Source organism: Nematolebias whitei, chromosome 5 (genome assembly GCF_014905685.2).
Source record: "Nematolebias whitei isolate Nwh7 chromosome 5, NemWhi1, whole genome shotgun sequence".
In the NCBI taxonomy this organism is placed as follows: domain Eukaryota; kingdom Metazoa; phylum Chordata; class Actinopteri; order Cyprinodontiformes; family Rivulidae; genus Nematolebias; species Nematolebias whitei.
The window spans coordinates 31,184,292-31,204,101 of NC_056502.1; the positions used below are offsets into that span (position 1 = coordinate 31,184,292).

The 19,810-nt window shown below is 41.4% G+C and overlaps 1 pseudogene; it reads right to left on the bottom strand.

The window, feature by feature from the left end:
* Positions 1-2,241: 2,241 nt before the first annotated feature.
* On the bottom strand, positions 2,242-2,377 carry LOC119410444 (annotated as a pseudogene).
* Between the last annotated feature and the right edge of the window lie 17,433 nt (positions 2,378-19,810).

Below are 19,810 nucleotides of genomic sequence, written 5' to 3' on the forward strand. Positions count from 1 at the left end.
GTCAGCAAACAGGAGAGGCAAATGAAAGCTATGTCTCGCTCTTTGTCTCTTCATCAGGCTCTTATTGTGTAGACATTCATTATATTTGTTCTTACACATTCTGCCATTTTTTAGCACCACAGCATCTTAGGAACAGCTTTGATTTTAAATAACACCAATTAGACAGCTGGTTTAAAATGCAGGGTGATGGCTCTAATAACTTGTTCTGTTTTGCACACAGGAGTGGAAGAAATCCAAAATTTGTTTGTTTCCATTTGACACCATCATAGCAATCCAAGCTAATATATCTAGACAGTATTGCCCTCAGCAACATTTGGATTGGCAACTCCGTCACAATCAATGTTGGGTTGGAAGGGTATCATTTAAAAAATATTGCCAGGCATGATCCTTGGCTCAATTCCCCATCCACTTTTAGCTCCGTGTGCTGCCACAGCCATTATCACCCTTGGATTTAGCAAGTACTGCAGCACAGTGGTGCAGTTGGTAGAGCTGCTGCCTCTCAGCAAGGAGGTTACCCTGGTTCAAATCCCGGTCCGGGGGCCTTTCTGGGTGGAGTTTGCATGTTCGCTCCGTGCATGTGTGGATTTTCTCCAGGTACTCCAGTTTCCTTCCACAGACCAAAAACATTCATGTTAGACTGATTGGTGACTCTAAATTGTCCCTAGATGTGAGTGACAGAGTGAATGGTTGTTTGTCTTGTTTGTCTCTATGTGTCCCTGTGATCGACTGGAGACCTGTCCAGGTGTCCCCCGCCTCTCGCACGGTGATGGCTGGGCATGGGCACCAGCGACCCCCCGTGACCCAAAATGGAAAAAACGAGTAAAAGATAATGGATGGTTGGATAGACGGATTTAGCAACTACTTGTCTTGTTACTTAATTCTTTTTATTAGCATGGTTAAGTGAACTTTACTCATTTCACTACAACAAAGTTATCAGTCTCCAGAAGCACATCCAGTGACTGTCAACTAGCAGCTCACGTGGCTTCGTTCATTCTGTAGTAAAATATAAAAAATAAAGGCCTGGCGTTCCTTGAAGAGCTGATATCACCTGCTAACTTTTATGCAAAGGTTTAAAACTAAGATTATCTTGTTTTGAAAAAAATTATTGAGTTAAAGCCATTTTGGTCAAACCCCCAAAAATGACATAATGCCAAGATATGTGGTGCAGAGAATAGAGCTGTCACCTCACAACTAGAAGGACAGGTTCTCCTCCTGGCCTTAGATGGAGTTTACATGTTCTCATGCACACCTGTGTGTGCTAGGTTTATTTTTATTTTGGGGGTGGGGGGGAGGGGGGGTACTGCAATTTCCTCCTACTTGTTAACTCATGACTCTAAATTATCACTAGTGTTAATTAGAGTTAGTGAGAGTGTGAATGTCTCTCTGTCTCTGTGATGGACTTGTGACTTGTCCAGGGTGTCCCCCAACCCTCATTCTAATACTGTAGATAAACCCCAGCTTCTGTATGACCCTGCATGGAAAAAGTAAGTAAAGAATGGACTGAATGGAAAATCTCACAGTATCTCTGGGGGTTGACTCTCAACTATCACATCAGATTTTAACTCTGTATCTGTAAAACTGACTGAGTTGTAGCCAGGCTGTGGCAGCCATCTTGAACTGAATTTACTACAAACATAAAATCAGTTCTACCTAAACTTCTAACATTAATTGTCTCAAGTTTCATGAAAATGTCTTCAGTGCTTCATTCTTTGAACTCTCTAAGGGATTTTAAACTATTGATAAGTCCAATGGAAAAATCAATGCAGACATGTTCCTGTTTTTAGTATTTTACCTTGTTTTATAATGTAGCTTGATTTTTAATTTTTTTTAAATTATTTCTTCTTTCGGCGGCTCCCTGTGTTAGGGGTCGCCACAGCGAACTAAGTATAACTAAGTACTACTGTAGCTTGATTTTATTTTATTTTATATCTCTACATTTATCTAATTTATATTTTATATGCATTTAATGGCTGTTTATTGTTGTCTGTACCTCATCTGTGTTTTGTCTAAATCAGGTCTCTCTTGTTAATGAGTCCTCCTGACTCAGTGAGACTAATTATAAATAAAGGTTGAATGAAAAAAATAGATATCTTGCTAACAAACAGGGCTGATTTTAATTTAAAAAAAAACAACAAAGGATGAGCTTTTAGCCCTCATTTGAGCTCAGGCTCAACTACTACCACAGCTAATTTAAGGTCAGTTTCTGTAAAATTGAATGTGTTATGTGCATTCAGAGTTGCTGTGGCCACCATCAGAAATTATGATGTTGAGATTCCCATGTTTGGGGAATTCACAGGTGTTGGCACAACTGGAGTGCAATGGCTGAGCCTCACCCTATGTATATATTTTCTTCTACCTACCTTAGACAGATAACTTTAATAATTGGCATTTATAATGTAAGTGAATGTTTCAGTGAAGTGCCCTGAGATAACCTCTGTTGTGACTTGGCACTATTTAAATTAATTCACTTTTATTATTATTTATTTAAATAAATTCATCTGAATTGAATTGAATATGTATGACCAAGGGCAGCACGGTGATGCAACTGGTAGAGTTGTTGTCTCTCAGCGAGCAGGTCCCTGGTTCAAATCCCGGTCCGGGGGCCTTTCTGGGTGGAGTTTGCATGTTCTCTCTGTGCATGCGTGGGTTTTCTTCAGGTACTCCAGTTTCCTCCTACAGACCAAAAACATGCACGTTAGACTCATTGGTAACTCTAAATTGTCCCTAGGTGTGAGTGAGAGAGTGAATGTTTGTTTGTCTCTATGTGTCCCTGTGATGGACTGGAGACCTGTCCAGGGTGTCCCTCGCCCCTCGCACAGTGATTGCTGGAAATGGGCACCGGCGACCCCCGTGACCCAAAATGGAAGAAGTGGGTAAAATATAATGGATGGAATGATGACCAATAAATTTACAGAACGTTTACATCTGCATCAGCCTCTTTAGCTTGCGTGCCAAAATTTCCAGTACATCATTTTGAAATTGCAGTCACACAAAATCACTCCAAGAGCTGCAAATGACCCACGTGTCGTAGTTTGGAGTCCTCTGGTGTAGTCCAAGTGAGCCCTGTAGTAAAGCAGATTACTGTCACCTTATAGAACATCTCTTCAGAGCGGGTCATCACCAAATCTTTACACTGTTGCTGTAAACAGTTATGTAGAGGTTCTTTGTGTTGATTTGATTTGTTTGTTTCTGTGTTGTGTGTACGCACGTGTTTTTGTACTTCTGCATACTTTGTGCTGTTTAAGCCGTTTGTGAAACAAAAGGTTCCATTTTTTCAGGAGATGGGATCTAGGACTTGTGTTTTTTGTAAACATTGAAATGTTCTAAAGATTTATGTTTATTTAAAAATGTTTTCCACATACAATTACATAAAGGTCTCTTCAAGTTCTTCAGAAAATTGTTCTCACAAAATCTACTTAAACAGGCTTGCTCTATTTTTTTGTTTGTTTGTTTTCAGCTACCATTCTTCTTCTTAAACTTTCAGCTAACATTTAGCTACTTTTAGCTTTGAAACAAGTTGCACCTTTCTACCTCTACTTGACACAGGCCAAATGAGACAAACTGTTCCTCTGAGTATTTAGGCTGTGTCTTAATCAGTTTAACAATATGGACATAAATAAACTCTGAATATTACTTTCCATAATGTTTATCTGTATATTAAAATACCTACCGTACCCATTAGAAGCAAAGACAAGCAAATGTAAACATTTTAGGAGGATAATTGTCGTGTAGTCTGCAAATATTTACTCATTCCACACCATGTAGTCACATTACTGTATGATTGGCTCACATCAAACTCAAACAAATTATTTATCTAAATCCAGAAGAGTTTTGTGGACAAAAACATCTCCAAAATTCATAAATTCTGTCCTGTTTTTTTTTTGTCTGCATGTTAACACAGACATGCTTAGCGCCCACTGCTATGTGTTGTCAGACACCTGTATGTTTGTGCGTCTGTGTGTTTAGAGGTGATGCAGAGGTCATGTCGAACCCCATGGCAGCTCATTAAAATGCATGTTTTGTAGAATGTGTGTGTGTCGGGGGGGGGGGGGGGGGGGGGGGGGGGGGGGGGTAGTAAGTGTGTGTGTGTAATTTAGCGTTCAGATAACAGTTTACATAATTGATGAATATGATAATGACACAAGCTGGCACTGAGCTTGTGGGCATTTGTGTGAAAGCTCAAGCCTGTGTGTGTCTTTGTATTTTTACCTTGTAAGACCCATTTTTCCAACACATACGACATTGTGAGAACCAGCTTCTTCTTATGGGGCCCAAAGCCTGGGCCCCATAAGAAGACGTGCCATTTATGAGTTAGGTGTAGGACTTTAAGGGTGTGTTCACAGAAGCCCTGTTTAGTCCGCTTTAATCAAACTCTAGTCCGTTTGGGGAGGTGTGAATGTGCAATCTAACTGATGCAGACCAAAAACGTGAACTCTGGTCCACCTAAATATCTAGGTCTCGGTTCAGTTGAAGTGAACTCTGGTGTGGTTCTAATGCAGTGTGAATGCAAGCGGACCGGAGACCGCTTCAAAAGCAGGAAGTGGACTACAGCGCAGGGCAAACAAACACGCATTTCTCTCATCTCATATGGAGCCGTCAGCCACCTTGTGTGAAAAACAGCATTCTCCATGGTCTTCTGCCTCATTTTCTGCTCATGCTGAGTCCATTGTTGAAAAATGACACAACAGAACTCCTAAAACTGCTAAAATTTGATGCCACTCCGTTTTTGTTTTTATTTCCAGAAGAAGAAGAAGAAGAAGAAGCGTCTTTTTCAGAAGTTTTTGTGTCATTTTCTTCAGTAGTTCTCGGTGCAACGCCGCCACAGACGAGGGGGGGAACAGGTTGGCTCAATTGACTCAGTGCAGTGTGAATGCAAACTGCACCAGCTGAAATGTAACAAATGTTCTGAATTTTGGTCCCCAACTGAACTGAGTCTACTGGACTATCAGGTGTGAAAATGACCTAAGGTGTGAATTGAGGATGGGTTAGGTTTAGGGTAAGGGTCAGTGTTAGGCTGAAGATATGAAGGAAAAATGAATGGAAGTCAATGCAAAGTCCCTGTAAAGATAGAAAGATGGACTTGTGTGTGTGTGTGTGTGTGTGTGGGGGGGGGGGGGGGGGTGAGAGAGAGAGATGAAATCCTAATTGTATCTTATGCCTATCATCTTGGCACTGACAGTCTGACCATTGACAGCCCTTTGTTCAGATGGCAGAGAGGCAGTGAGACAGACAGACATCCTGATAGCATCCGATGCAAGTCAGGAGACTTGCGAACCCATGTGGTACTTGGAAAAATCATTAGCCCCCCCATCCCCCTTTTTTGACATATGTTGTGTGTGGTTGGCTGTATGCCACATGCCGATCCGGTGCCCTCAGCGCCGCCATGGCTCCATGCCACCTGTGCCACTCGCTCCCACACAGTAGCCCCACCCCCATACACATAGCACCCCACACACTAGCTCTCAGTTCACACCTGTGTCTGCTGCAGAAGAGAAGCTTCAAGAGATAAACATAGGCCTCATATTGTTCCTTTGATGAGTTCAGTGGCCCGTCTAATGGATGTTTTTGGACACAAAGTTACATTATGAAACTCAGCTTGTTTTATACTGTTCTGCATTTGCCTGCTTGGGTTTTCCTTCTACATTATAGTCCAAATACATTAAACGGTGACACTAAATTTTCCTTAGTTGTGAGTGTGAATGCTTGTCTCTATGTCCTTGTAAAGGACAAGTGTGAGCCCCACTGATCCCACAAACACAACTGGAAATAGACACCAGCTCCTCGTGACCCTATTTAAAAGACTAACGCACCTTTTATAACGTCTGGTTCTGGTACCTATAATTAGAAGCAGTTAAATATAAGATATTTTATGGCTCTTTTAGGGTTGAAGATGAACGTTTTGTTCAAGAGAAACTACAAAGTATTTGGGACTGCAATTGCGCAGGTCAGGTGTAATCCTGAGGCTCAGGTTGGGTCAGGAAGGGCATCAGGCGTAAAACAATTGCTAAATCTTCCGTGCAAGTTCACTCCCTGTGGTGACGCCTACATTCAGGAGCAGCTGAAGTAAAAACATTCATGAGAAAGTTTTAATTTAGTGTTTAGTTTTTATCAGTGGTTGTATGCACAGGAAATCAAGCCCATATTCACTATATTGGTGTAACTTTTGTATGTTTTAGTAAACAATAAAATGATGAAAATGTTTTATTTCTTACAGAATCACTGTTTGCATTTGCTGCATGTCTCTTTGTTGAGAACTAAGCTTACTTTAGCAACACAATCCAACATCACAAAGTACACCTTTATATCGACATTTTCCTGCATCTTCAAAAAATACAAAGATCCTGTGACTAACCATAATCTTTAATGTGTGAAAGCATTTCAGAGTTAGGAGTTCTTTAACTTTTTCCTGATGTGCTGTGAACACTGAAGCCAGGCAAAACAAAGCAGCATAAAAGTATAGGGTGCCATTTGTAAAGTTACACAGTCAAAAACTAACAGTAATATTTTGGCTTATTGAGCCTTTCATAAGAAAAAAAAAGTTTTGTTTTTTTGTCAAAGTCCTATTTTCACCGTTATTCACACTGTACATTTATAAATGCCAAAGTTCCCAATTCTAATTATATATTTAATTTCTAAGTTAACATTTAATTTCCAAAATAAATATTTAATTTGCTAGCTAAATATTTAGCTCGGAACTAAATATTTAGCTTACAAGTTAAATATTTAGGTCCGAGCAAAATACTTAGCTAATATTTGTTTTGGAAATTAAATGTTTAGTTTTAAAAATAAATATTTAGCTTGGAAATTAAATATTTAATTTACACCTAAATATTTAGTCTACTAAATAAATATTTGACTTGCAAGTTAAGTATTTAGTTTGTAAACTAAATATTTAGCTTGTAAATTAAATATTTAGTTGTGAACTATGACATTTATAAATGTATGAAAAACATGATGAAAATATGACTGAAAAAAAACTATTTTTCTTATAAAAATAAATCAAATACATCAAACTAAAAAAATCTAAGTATTGCTGTTAATTTTTGACTGTGTAACTTTACAAATAGCACCCCATATAAAAGACTCATGCACACATTGTGGTGAGCTATTCTGCTCCTAGCTCTCAACAAGTCGGCCGTACTCATTTATTGAAAGTAGACTTTGCTGAAAAGCTGTTTGTATTTGCTCGAGTCCTGTTTTTTTTTTTAATAAGTATGAAGCTTGGAGGTACAGTTTGTTTTGGAACAGAGTCAGCACAAAAGAGATTGAACAAGATTGGGGGAGATCAAATAATAAAAAGAGAGCATAAAGCAACACGGCTGCAGGTGGCGTGCAAACTGGGCAGGTAAACAGAAAGGGGAACAAAAAGACTATCTACATGCGCCGCACTGAGTTTCTGCAGGCTACACTTTTGTTCAATCGCCATGTCGCTGAACAAACTCTTCTTTTGCCCATGCAGCCATCATATGATCGATCTTGACTGGAAACACGAGTCACATGTTCGACCTCAAGCATCCACATATGTGAGCACAAATTGTTATTAACTGCAACTTAACGTAGGGCAGCACGGTGGCGCAACTGGTAGAGCCGCTGCCTTTCAGTGAGCAGGTCCTTGGTTCAAACCCCGGTCCAGGGGCCTTCCTGGGTGGAGTTTGCATGTTCTCTCCGTGCATGCGTGGGTTTTCTCCGGGTGCTCCGGTTTCTTCCCACAGACCAAAAACATGCATGTTAGGCTGATTGGTAACTCTGAATTGTCCCTAGGTGTGAGTGAGAGAGTGAATGTTTGTTTGTCTCGTTTGTCTCTATGTGGCCCTGTGATGGACTTGCGACCCGTCCAGGGTGTACCCCGCCCCTCACACAGTGATTGCTGGACATGGGCACCAGCGACCCCCGTGACCCAAAATGGAATAAGCGGGTAAAGATAATGGATGGATGCAACTTGACGTAGAGACCGTCCTGCCACAGTCTTAGAGCTGAAAACTGTGAATGTTCCACATAAATCAACAACAATCCTTAAATTCCTGGATCATCTAACTCAGCTGCCCCCCCCCCCCCCCCCCCCACACACACACACACACACACACACACATGCATTCCTGGTCAGGCTAACCAGACAGAAGGTAGCACACCTGACCCCACTTTGCTGTTTCCCAATGCCTACCAATCTGTGCGCACTTGAACACACACACAGACACACACTAAAACTCAGGTGTTCCTGCAACAGTCACAGTTGGCTGAATGAATCTGTGGAGAGTTTATTGGCTCAGCTGTTAGGTGAGGAAACAAAATGAAGGTGGCTACAGGCCAGACTGAATGCTGAGAGTTAAAAAAAAAAGTTATAATTACAATATGATTTGACTATCAACGCAGACAGTGATGCAAACCTTACCCATTTATTGTTGGACTTGCTGTTCAGATCTGCTAGAAACAACAAAGTGTACCACATTATACACCCATCCACAAACTATTATACAGCACAGTATAACAGTGGCCCAGACAAGCAAAGACCTTGTATAACATTTGATCTTGATTTGTGACCTTGACCATGGAGCTGGGGTGATGAAAAGTATACATTAACAAACAAATAAATAGATAAACACCTGCAACACTCTTGTGTTCAAACACACGACAGTGTTGCTCAAGGTTGTATATGCGGTAAGGGGCACCCTGCAGTAAAGTGAGCCTCGTCTGATTCTTTCAGTTAATTCATGTTAAAATTAAGTTCACATCACCGACACAAACAACTTTCAGCGCAATGTCAGCATCTTACTTACACATTGACCTATTTAGGCAGAGAAATTCAGTATATCATAATGTATTTTCTTTTCTAATGTCCACACATACAGTACCAACTGGTGAAACATCTACCAGGTGTATAAATAAACACCAATGGGCTGAATTGAGACAAATCTATCATGCAACAGTTCTATGTTGAAGCATGTCTAAAGGTAGATTCAGCACAGAAGGAGGATTTTTCCAATGATTTCCTGTAGAAAAGACTGTATCCTGTAATTATAATACATTTGTATGGCCAAATCCAGATAAATGAAGATGTGATGCCCAGATGAAATTTATTGTTTTAAATATGGTTTGTCTTTTCAGTGTACTCTGCTCAAATATTTGCTGAGCTTTGTATATTTTAAATTCCATGTCAACGATTTTATTACATGAGAAGCAATAAATGTTTTCATGGGTCTCCAGTTTTGGTGTAGTGTAGTACTTGATGCCATTTTTTATTTTTATTTATTTTTACTCTTAAAATAATCACAAGGAAAGCAAAGGGGCTGAAAGTGTTTAAGATCTGGCATATCAAGGCGCATATAGTTAAATAAAAGCAAATTATATGAACAGTGTGTGTTTGATAAGGTCACAAAATGTAGATTTATTTAGTTAGTTAGTTAGTTACTTGTTTGTTTGCAAGAGACCAGGGGCTGTGGTGCACATGCACAAAGAGGTTGTGAATGCCAGGTTCCACAAACACATCAGGATGTATGAAAACAAATATTGCATGAACACGTGCCTAAATATACAAAATCTTTTCACCTGCCATGAGAGTGTGTGTACCACTAAACATTTTTTTTTAATTACAAAGTACTGAAACTCACCAAAGGTGGCAAGGTGGCGCAAAGAGCTGCTGCTTCTCAGTCAGAAGGTCACCAGATTGAATCCCAGCCAAAGGATCTTTCTGGGTGGAGTTTGCATGTTCTCTCCATGCATGCGTGGGTTTTCTCCGGGTACTCCGGTTTCCTCCCACAGACCAAAAACATGCTTGTTAGTCTGATTGGTAACTCTAAATTGTCTCTAGGTGAGTAAGAGAGTGAATGGTTGTTTGTCTCGTTTGTCTCTATGTCCCTGTGTTGGGCTGGAGCCATGTCTAGGGTGTCCCCACGCTCTTGCACAGCGACTGCTGAAAATGGGCACCAGTGACCCCCGCAACCTGAAAAGGAAGAAGCAGATAAAGATAATGGATGGATGGATGAATGAATGAAACTCACTAAAATTCTTTCCATTTGATTTTCTGAATTTATAGGATCATTTAAACATGACACATTTATGGCTTAACGTCAAACAAGGAAACTGACCAACGGTTAAGCTCATACATCATATAACACCTCAACATAATCAAAACAAGAAGGGATTCAGGCAACTCCCTCAATCATATTGAAATAGAAATTTGATTTTAAAATATCCTTCAAAGATGGCTTCTGCAGTGCAGTCAGGTGGGGAGAGGCCCAGCAGAGCAGAAGAAGAAATGCCAAAAGCACAAAAGGATGAGAAAAGTGTTTGTGCACAACCTGTTTCTAAAGTGACATTTTTCAAGTCAGTAAAAGTGAGTGACAGAAAGACAGACTAACAAACAGATCATTGACTCTTTTAACTCAGAAATGCACTGAATTGTCAAAATGCTGAGATCAGGTTTTCTTGTCAGTCTCCTGCTAACTTCTGCAGACTTAAACTGCTTAAAGGTGCATGTCAAGAATAACCAAGTTGTATCAAAACTTGGTTTGAGGTGGTTGTGTAATTTGATTCATATTACTTCAAGGACACAAGCACACATTTTGTGATTTATTAGATTGTAATTAATCTTCTAGTTTTAAACACTTTGTAAAAGGAACTAAATCAAATATATCAGCTATATTATGACAATCTCAACTTCACAAACCTTAATAAAAAAAATGTAGTAGCTATTGTATTCACATCCCGTCTCCCAACTTTTTAGCCTGTTTTCGTCCGTGATCTGGACATAACGCATCGGCCTCCTGCTCTGCCATTTGCCTTAATTGGTGACGATAGTGTTGTGGGTTGCAAGATTGAATTAAAGTAAAAATTAAGCAGACACGTGGATCAGCTTCAGTCCTCCCTCTTTACTTTCAGTTTCCACTTCCTCCTTCCATCCCTCTGTACAGCATATTTTAAAACCTACAGTCTTAAACGCCCTCTAGTGCCCTTTCTATGCAATAGCAATTCAGTTTCAGATCAGCATAACACAACATTTTCCTTTTCTTTGAAGCAATTACTTGTACAGTCTGTAACATTTTCTTGTGTTGTACTTTAGCAAAACAGTAGTACATCTTTACTGGTCTTAAAGAACACTTGTAACAGTCCGAGCAACAGTAATTTATATTTTGTTTTCACTTTATCTCAAAAAACCTGTTAACTGTCTTGGTGCATTTCTAGATCTCTGACATCTTCTCAGTGCAGCAGATTCATTATTGTTTCCAGGAAGTGCAAAGGTATCCAGCACAGTGTCACTGTTTTGTTCTGAGCCAGTTAAGGCTTGTTTTGGGGAGTGTGCAAGTTTTGAAGCATCCCACTTTTGTCCATCATTTAGTAAATATTTGTTTTGTCTAACTTTCTTTATGACAGTCCGTGGTTATGTAAATCTTGAAGATCCTTTGAGAACGTGCTCAGGTCTGCAAACACGAACAGTGTCACCCACTTTGACTGTTGATGCATTTTCTTGTCTGTATATTCCTTCATTTTATTCTGCTTTTGTTTCACCCTCTCAATGTGTTTTGCTTTTCAGTCCTACTGGGAGTATGTTTAACTTGGTGCGCATTTTTTTGTTTCTCGGTAGCTCAAATGGAGTTGCTCCCATGGTTGCATGAGGAGTAGCTCGGTAGTTGTGCAGGAACTCTGTTACAGCTTCTTTCCATGAGTTGTGACTTCTTTCGCATGTCTGTATGCAGTCCTAAGTACTCTGTTAAATCTCTCCACTGTACCATTTGCTTTGAGGTAGTAGACACTGGACCTTAAGTGCTGTGTCTCCCTCTCACTCAGAAAGTTAATAAATGCATCCTGATGCATGCTCAATAATCCAGGTAGAAAAATCTAAAAAAGTTAAATCTGGTCCTCTGGACATTCAAAAAAAACAAAACAAAGCAAATCAACAAAAAAAATGTAGAAACGTTTCGTCTCTCATCCGAGAGACTTCCTCAGTCTGAGGTGCTGTATTCAGCTCAGTCTCTTAAATAGCACCTTCTCAGAGTGGATCAACCAGTTTTGCTGCTGACAACCAAAACCAGCTGATCACATGCTCAAGAAGGACCATCAGCCTAACAATGGATCATTAGCACCCTGATGGCTGTTTACTATTCACAGAGGGCTGAGTGATACTAGCAATCACAGCATTGTAAGAGGGGGACAATTGAACACGTAGGCCTCCACCCCTGTTTAACGATGGACGGTTTCTTTTCACAAAGATGGCCTCCTTTACTCCTCTCTCAAACCATCGTTCCTCTCTATCCAGGATGTGAACATCTTCATCCCTGAAAGAGTGACCGCTGGCCTGGAGATGAGTGTAGACCGCAGAGTCCTGGCCTGATGATGTTGATCTTCTGTGCTGGGCCATCCTTTTGGCCAGTGGCTGTTTTGTTTCCCTGATGTAAGACTGATCACAGCCCTCCTGACACTGAACAGCATACACAACATTACTCTGTTCTTGGCTCCAAACAGCGCGTCCGTCATGATGGGGCCTTCCAGCGAGACCATTTGCAGCTTCTCCGACAGGGAGGGGGAGTGACAAGCCAGGTGGACCTCTGAACCATTGTCATCCAGGCTGCAATGCGAGATAAGGCAGACAGCAGACGAGGCGCACAGGTTGAGAGTGACGTCAGACGCCTGCAGAGGGAGCTCCTCGTCTCCTGAGGCAGGTCTGTCCCTCCGGCCTCTGAGAAGCTGTATGTCAGCGGCGCAACGTTATTGTTCGCTGCAGTCGCCTGGAACGCATGCTGGTGAGCTTGGTTGGAGAGCGACGTCACCGACTGGTCATGCCTCTCCGGAAGCGCAGGACACTGGTCCAACCTGGACATCTTTGCTCCAAGAGCCTCCGCCAGGCTTGGCTCCGGGGGGGCACCGAGGGAATTTCCACTTGGTAAAACCCCTCCACTCTGGTGATGGGCGTGGATGTGGAAACCAGCGCTCTCAGTCTACCAGGTCCGGCTGCAGCCTTGTTCCAGTAGGATGTCACTGCTGGGAAACGAGGCCAGATGGGATCAGGACGACGAGCCGGAGTGGAGCCAAAAACCTTCCCTCCAGATCATCTGATCTCGGTGGGGGGAAGGAGAGGGTCAGAAAAAAGTCCCTTCATGTCAGCCGCCTCCTGAATTATGCCGGGCAGCTCCAGAGGAGGGCACCGACGGCTGGGAGCAGTGTGGTCACCGATGTGAAAAAGGTCCGGGGGGGTGAGCATCCGCTCAGCCCCCCTCATTCCGACACTACGTTCTTCAGGAGGGAGTGAGCAGCGAGGGCTACTGCTGACGTCACCTGTCCCGGAGGAACCATTTGATTCGCTCTGAGAGTCGGCGATAAAAGTAAAAATGGGTCGATGGCGTTGTCCAGCGTGTAGCGACCCGCCACTGAGAAATATTCCTCGGCGCTTACCTTGAAGCAAGACTGCTCATATGCTTCTCCTCGGGGAGGAGAACTCACCGGGACAGCAGGAGGTTGGCGTGGCGGGACCACAGGCAGCCTTAACAAAGGTTGTGCTGGTCAAACTGGACAGCTTCCTTTCTTCGTTCTTCTGACAGTGCTATTAGCTTGCAAAAGAAAAATGGGAGCCGATTACCCACTCTTAACGTAATTTATACGGACCGGGTGGGGCCCACACAACAGGTGGGCGGGGACTAAATTTTTTCAGTGCGATACTTTGCATGACGGAATAAAACCCACCAGTGACAGCCTTAAAGGGTGAAGCCTATACGAAATAGAACTCTCCACAGCACTGAAACTGCAGTGCTGAAGGTCTTTAATGGCCTTTTTTTTTTACCACTGATACCGGTGATTCTGTGCTGCTTGTCCTATTGGACCTCACATCTGCATTTGACACCATCGACCATGAGATCCTCATTGCTAGGTTAGAGCAGTGGGTGGTTCAGATCTTACCTCACTGACAGATCCTTTTGTGTCTCCATCAAGGATTTTAGTTCTGCAGTGGCAGAGCTTAAATGGGGGGTTCCACAGGGGTCCATCCTGGGTCCCCTCCTATTCTCTTTATACCTGCTGCCGCTTGGTGCTATTTTCCGGAGACACAACATGCCCTTCCACTTCTACGCCGATGACCGTCAAATTTACTTCCCCCTAAGACACAATGGTACATGCTCTATTCAACCGCTGCTCAACTGCCTGGCTGATATCAGGGACTGGAAGGCTTTAAATTTCTTACGTTTCAATGAAAAGAAGTCTGAAGTCATGTTGTTCCCTCCCAACGACACAATCACAAACCACTGCATCGACCTTTCCGCTCTAACCCTGTCAGAAAAACAAAGCGTCACTAATCTGGGAGAGATAATGGACCCTTCCCTGAAACTTAACAATCATGTAAACATGATTGTTAAATCATGTTTCTTCCAACTGAGGCGGCTGTCTAAACTGAAGCCCATATTGTCCAAAAATAACCTAGAGACAGTAATACATGCATTCATTACATCTAGGCTTGATTACTGCAATTCACTCCTGTTTGGTATCAGTTGTAGTGTGTCAAGGACAGCTTTGTTGTGGACGTACTGTCCCACCAAATGTGTTATTTAAAACATGTACGGTCCCACTAAATGTAGTGAAAGTGGGAGACAGCTTACTGTACCTTCACTACTAATTAATTATTTAAATATAACGGGTTCTTTCTTTTTCAAGTTAAATTAATGCCATGTGACGAGGTAACTGTGAGGATTGTTTAATCAGTGACAAGAGATGTTAATTTTCCTTTGACCCATCAGAATAAATGCGGTCATTTATTTAACAGAATCAAAATTTAACATCAAAACATGTACACGTGATTAGCTGATCTGGTTTGGATTAATAAAACTTGGCACGCTTTACTAATAAGACAACAAGACATTTCTGAAGGCATCTAGATTACTGGCAAAATAGAAGAGTTTAAAGGAAGGAGTTTAGAGGTTTAAAGAAGAGATGGGTGAAGAGAGGTGTATGTTGTTGACCAGAATTGGCACGCTTCTTTCAATCACCAGCTCAAGCCTCCAATACACTTAGCTCGTGACGACTCGTTACCTTCGCAGGAGATAAATCAGCTCCGGTGTCGGGTCCATTTCAACGCTACCTTCCAGCGTCTCCGGTTAGAGCGGTTGGTCATTGTCAGAAGTCGTGTCGATTTACTCCGTTCAACAAACAGGCTCAGCTCCCTTCGAAGTTGGAGGCGTTACACCCGGGTGGATTCACAGCAAGTCGCTGTGACTCCGTCAGAGATCCCACTCAGGAGTGGAAAACTCCCGAAGGCTTGAGAAGACTCCATCAAAGACTGAGTTCAACTCAGATCCAAGACTTCAGAAGAACTCAGAAGAACTTGAGAAGACGGAGAAGACTCAGTAGACGGAGTAGACTGCCTAGTTCCAGGAAGTGTCGACTTTTAAAAGAGTTCTCACTTCCGGTCTCTTAGGACTTCCTGATTGGTTGAAACAACCAACAGGGGGTGGTTCTAGTGATGTCAGAGGGTTATTAAAAGTCAACAGAGAGTGCAAGAATGTTTAGGAACGTTTAGGACAGACAGAGAAATCTTATGGCGAAGTGAGACAACGCAGATGCCAGTGTTTCTCTTTTTACCGTCTGCTAGGTTTAAAAACAATACAGCCCGTTCTACTAACTTGTTTTCTGACTGTCTCTGACTTTCGACTGACATCACTACTTCTCCTTTAGACAGGAAATCAAAATGCATAATTACTTTGTAAATAGACATTTAACTTGATTTCTAATTTAAATGAGGTTTAAAAAAATCATTAATACTGTTTCACAGTTGATTTAAACTGAGTGGTTCACTTCAACATTAGAAATTATATGAACTAAACACACTTTTGATTTATCAAGATATTGTAAAATAGTAATGATAATATAAAAAGAAGAGTGTTCTTTCAATTGATTACTTCAGGATACAATTAGACAGTCTCTGGATGAGCTAATTTGTATTTCTGGATTCAAATCAATGAAATAACAGTTCCTGTCCCATGAAGGTCTTCAGAGACAGGTTTTGGTCGGAGGCCTAGTTCACTTCAGTCAAACCTCCATAGCACGACTAAAACTTGTCCAGAATGCAGCAGCCCAATTTTTAACCAGTACAGGCAAAAGAGAGCACATTACACCAGTTTTGGCCTCACTGCACTGGTTACCGGTTCACTTTCGAATCCAGTTCAAAAATACTCATGTGTGTCTACAAATCACTGAACAGTTTCGCCCCCCATTATCTCTCTGATCTGCTACAACCGTATGTCCCTCCACGTTCCCTGAGGTCAGCGGACCAGTTGCTCCTCACAGTTCCAGGAACTCGTCTTAAGCGCAGAGGTGACAGGGCCTTCTCTATAGCAGGACCAAGACTCTGGAACGAGTTACCTCTGCTTGTCAGACAGGCCCCCTCCCACTCGGATTTCAAGTCCTGTTTAAAAACTCGCTACTATTCAGTAGCATTCAACACCAGAGGATCTGTGTTTTGAACCTGTACGCTCCACACTGGTTTGTCGTCATTATCTGCATTGTTTTTAGGTCTATATTCTGATTTACTTCATTTTGTATTTTGCTTTGTGTGTTACCTGTTGTTCTGTCTGTACAGCACTTTGGTTGGCTTGTCGCTGTTTTAAGTACTCTATAAATAAAATGGTATGGTATGGTAACCAGGAAAACCTGGACTGGATTGTTAGTGGTTTGAGTATTCTCCTATTAATCAAGTGGAATGGATCCGTTCACGAAGACGGAGAAACGGCGCCGACTGAACTTTTCATAGTAAAAGTGTGTGGGGGTGTCCAAATGAACGTTTTTTTATGTGGGGGAGGACATGTCCCCTTCACATATAATGGTTACGACGCTTATGGTGTTACACCAGGACCAACAGGTGGGGGTGTGTGCACAGTTTGGTTCGGTAGGTGATGCTCTCAGTTCTGTTAACAGGGTTGGGCGCCCCGCTGGTATAATGGTAGGGGAAACACTAACGTATTTATGCCATGAAATTAGCATATCATGATATAATTTATTTTCTCGGGCAAGTATTTTTTTTAACCGATATTATGGTGAATGAAATGGCCCAGCCCTACTGCCATGTGCCTATTGCAGCAGGGCATCGCCACATTCTCAGGTTTGCCTGTCAGGGCCTCCTCTGGCAATTCCGGGCACCCCAGTTCGGACTCTCTTTCTCCCCGAGAGTATTCACTTGGTGTGTGTAGGCAGCCCTCTCTCCTCTACAGGTGTCAAACAATAAACTGCCCGGCGACGGACTGTTTTGTATGCGACACCAATGTATTAAATTCCCCTTCTTCATCCCTGATCTGGCCTTTGCTTTTGTTTGTTTTTTTGGCAAGAGGCAAGCGATCTTTTCCTCCTCCGTTTATGCCATAACTGAAATGGTGAGAAATAAAGAAATTTGTCACGAGCGAATAAAAATCAGTCCCAGTGTGGCTGTGGGAGGGTCTGGGGATTTCCTGTTAGGCTGATCTGATGTGTGTGCTGCAGAGCCAGCGCTCCCTGTTTTTTTTAAATTTTTTGAACTTTTCATTAACAACATATAAACACAGAACACTGCTGTGGCTGAGGATGCCAGCTGTCTTTTTTTTCAACCTGTCAATCAATCCAGTAGGTGTGTCAGCAAATGACCAATCGGTGACCTCAATTTGTTCCGAAGGTAAACGCCCCTTGTCTGTGAAGCTGCTCTGCAGCCGTTCAGGGTGCACGCTCGAGCATGAAGTCTCAACCCTCCGCGTACATGCGCACGTACATATGCGCGGACGGACGTACACGGGAGTATACTGGGGGCTTTACTTCTACAAGTGTGTTGCTTCTGCAAGTGTGTCAGTTCTGCAGTTGTGTTATTGTAACGCTTCCTTACTCACTGCTCCACTCTCTGCCTGACCTCACTTTGACCTTGTTTATATCAGTGTTAGTAAAAACAAGCAATGCAGACAGGAACGGTCTTCTCTCAGCAACATAGCAGCATAGTATCCATATTAATGAGGGTAAAGTTACCCCCCCCCCCCCCCCCACACACACACACACACACAGAAAATGAGATACAAACAAGCAGCATACCATTAGAGTCAAAGAATCAAGCATCCCCTCAGCTCAGACACTCTTCAGCTGCACACATGATGAAGATGCACATTTGCAGCACTTCCTTTTCTCATTGTCTTTTTCTTGAACCGATCATCTCCTACACTGGTGCAGGTGCATTAAAGCAGAAGCAGAAGCCGAGCAGTTATCGCCACATGAACCTCCACTCCGTGTCTTTGTCTTCTTATAGAGTCGAAAAGGAAAACGGATAAAAAAAACATTTTTAATATATCTTTTATATGTTTTGTGTGAATTAAGCATACATCTTTGTTGTCTGTGCTGTGGTGTAAAGTCAAACACACTCGGCAATCTTTTTTATGCACATTAGATGTATGACTTTGGTTAATTTAGGCATAATTTTTTATCACAAATAATAATTATCAAAGAAATACATCCAATCTCTGTGATGTTCACACACAAAAGCTTTTGTTGTCTTTCAACTCCACTTTGCATTCTGTGTGAACATAAAGATTCGGTGCAAAATCATTAAATGCTTTGATTGAACTAATTATTTATTAATGTAGTCGATGATTAAGAAACAAAAATCCAGGTATTTGTGTTAATCCAGATTTATTCTTTCTTCTTTTTTCATTTAGTTTTCTTTATTAAAATGCCTCTAAAAACCTAATTCTCTTATGTTATTTTCTATAATATCTTTAAAAAGAATAATAAAGAGTTAGTTGGTTTTTTTTTAATATATTTTATTTGTTTACATAATTTCTCTTTTCAACACTCTGCAGTTATTTAAAACCAGCTTCAGCGTATGAGATGTTTCTTAAATTTGGCTTGTTTCCACTTTAAAATAAAATAAACTATTTTGTATAAATCCAACAAAGTTCAGTTAGGTCGTCTGGACTTTTTTTTTTCCTTCTTTTTTTTGAGGCATTTCATCCTTCATCCAGAAATGAAGATGTTGATGTTTTGAACCACTTTGACTATGGCTGCCTCAGAGGAGTCGACGGCCAACTGGTTGGTCCACTATGTGAGTGTGCTGCTTATAAGACTGAGTTTGTTGTGGTTACTCTGACTGATGAAGTCCTTTGGATGAAGGACGAAATGTCTCAACAAAATAAAGAAACCATCCAGATGACCTGACTGAACATTGTTGGATGTTTTTCCCCTGAATTATTGAGCATGAACTTTGATGTTTTGTATAAAATGTACGTGTAACACTAATAAATAATGTATCTCATGTGTTCTTGATCAAATTTAAATATAGTAAAGCAATAGTCAAACAAAAATGTGATTTAAAAAATCTATGTGCAGCAAATAAGTGGTCTAAAATATATTTGATTTTGATAGTGAGTCCTTTTCGTCAATGTAGTATTACCAGAATGTTTTATGGGTGTTTTTATTCCTGTGTAAATTATAGTCTTTTTTTTCGCTAAATGGTCACTTTTTATAAAACGTCCTCATAGTTTCAAGTTAAATTGGGTTTCTTTTTCAGAAATAAATCCTGTTTAACTCTGAATGCTAGGAAACACCTTGTAACTGTTACTTTCCTTCCCTCCATCGATTATGGTGACATTATTTACATGAACAAGCACCCTGCAGATGTTGGATGCTGTCTATCACGGTGCACTAAGATTCATAACTGGCTGTAACTACAGTACCCACCACTGCACCCTGTATTCACTGGTTAACTGGACATCATTAATTTCACGCAGACTCTCTCACTGGTACATTTTTATCTTTAAATCACTTCTTGATCTGCTGCCTTCATACATCTCCTCCTACATGTCTCTGTGTGAGTGCAGCTACAGCGTGCGCT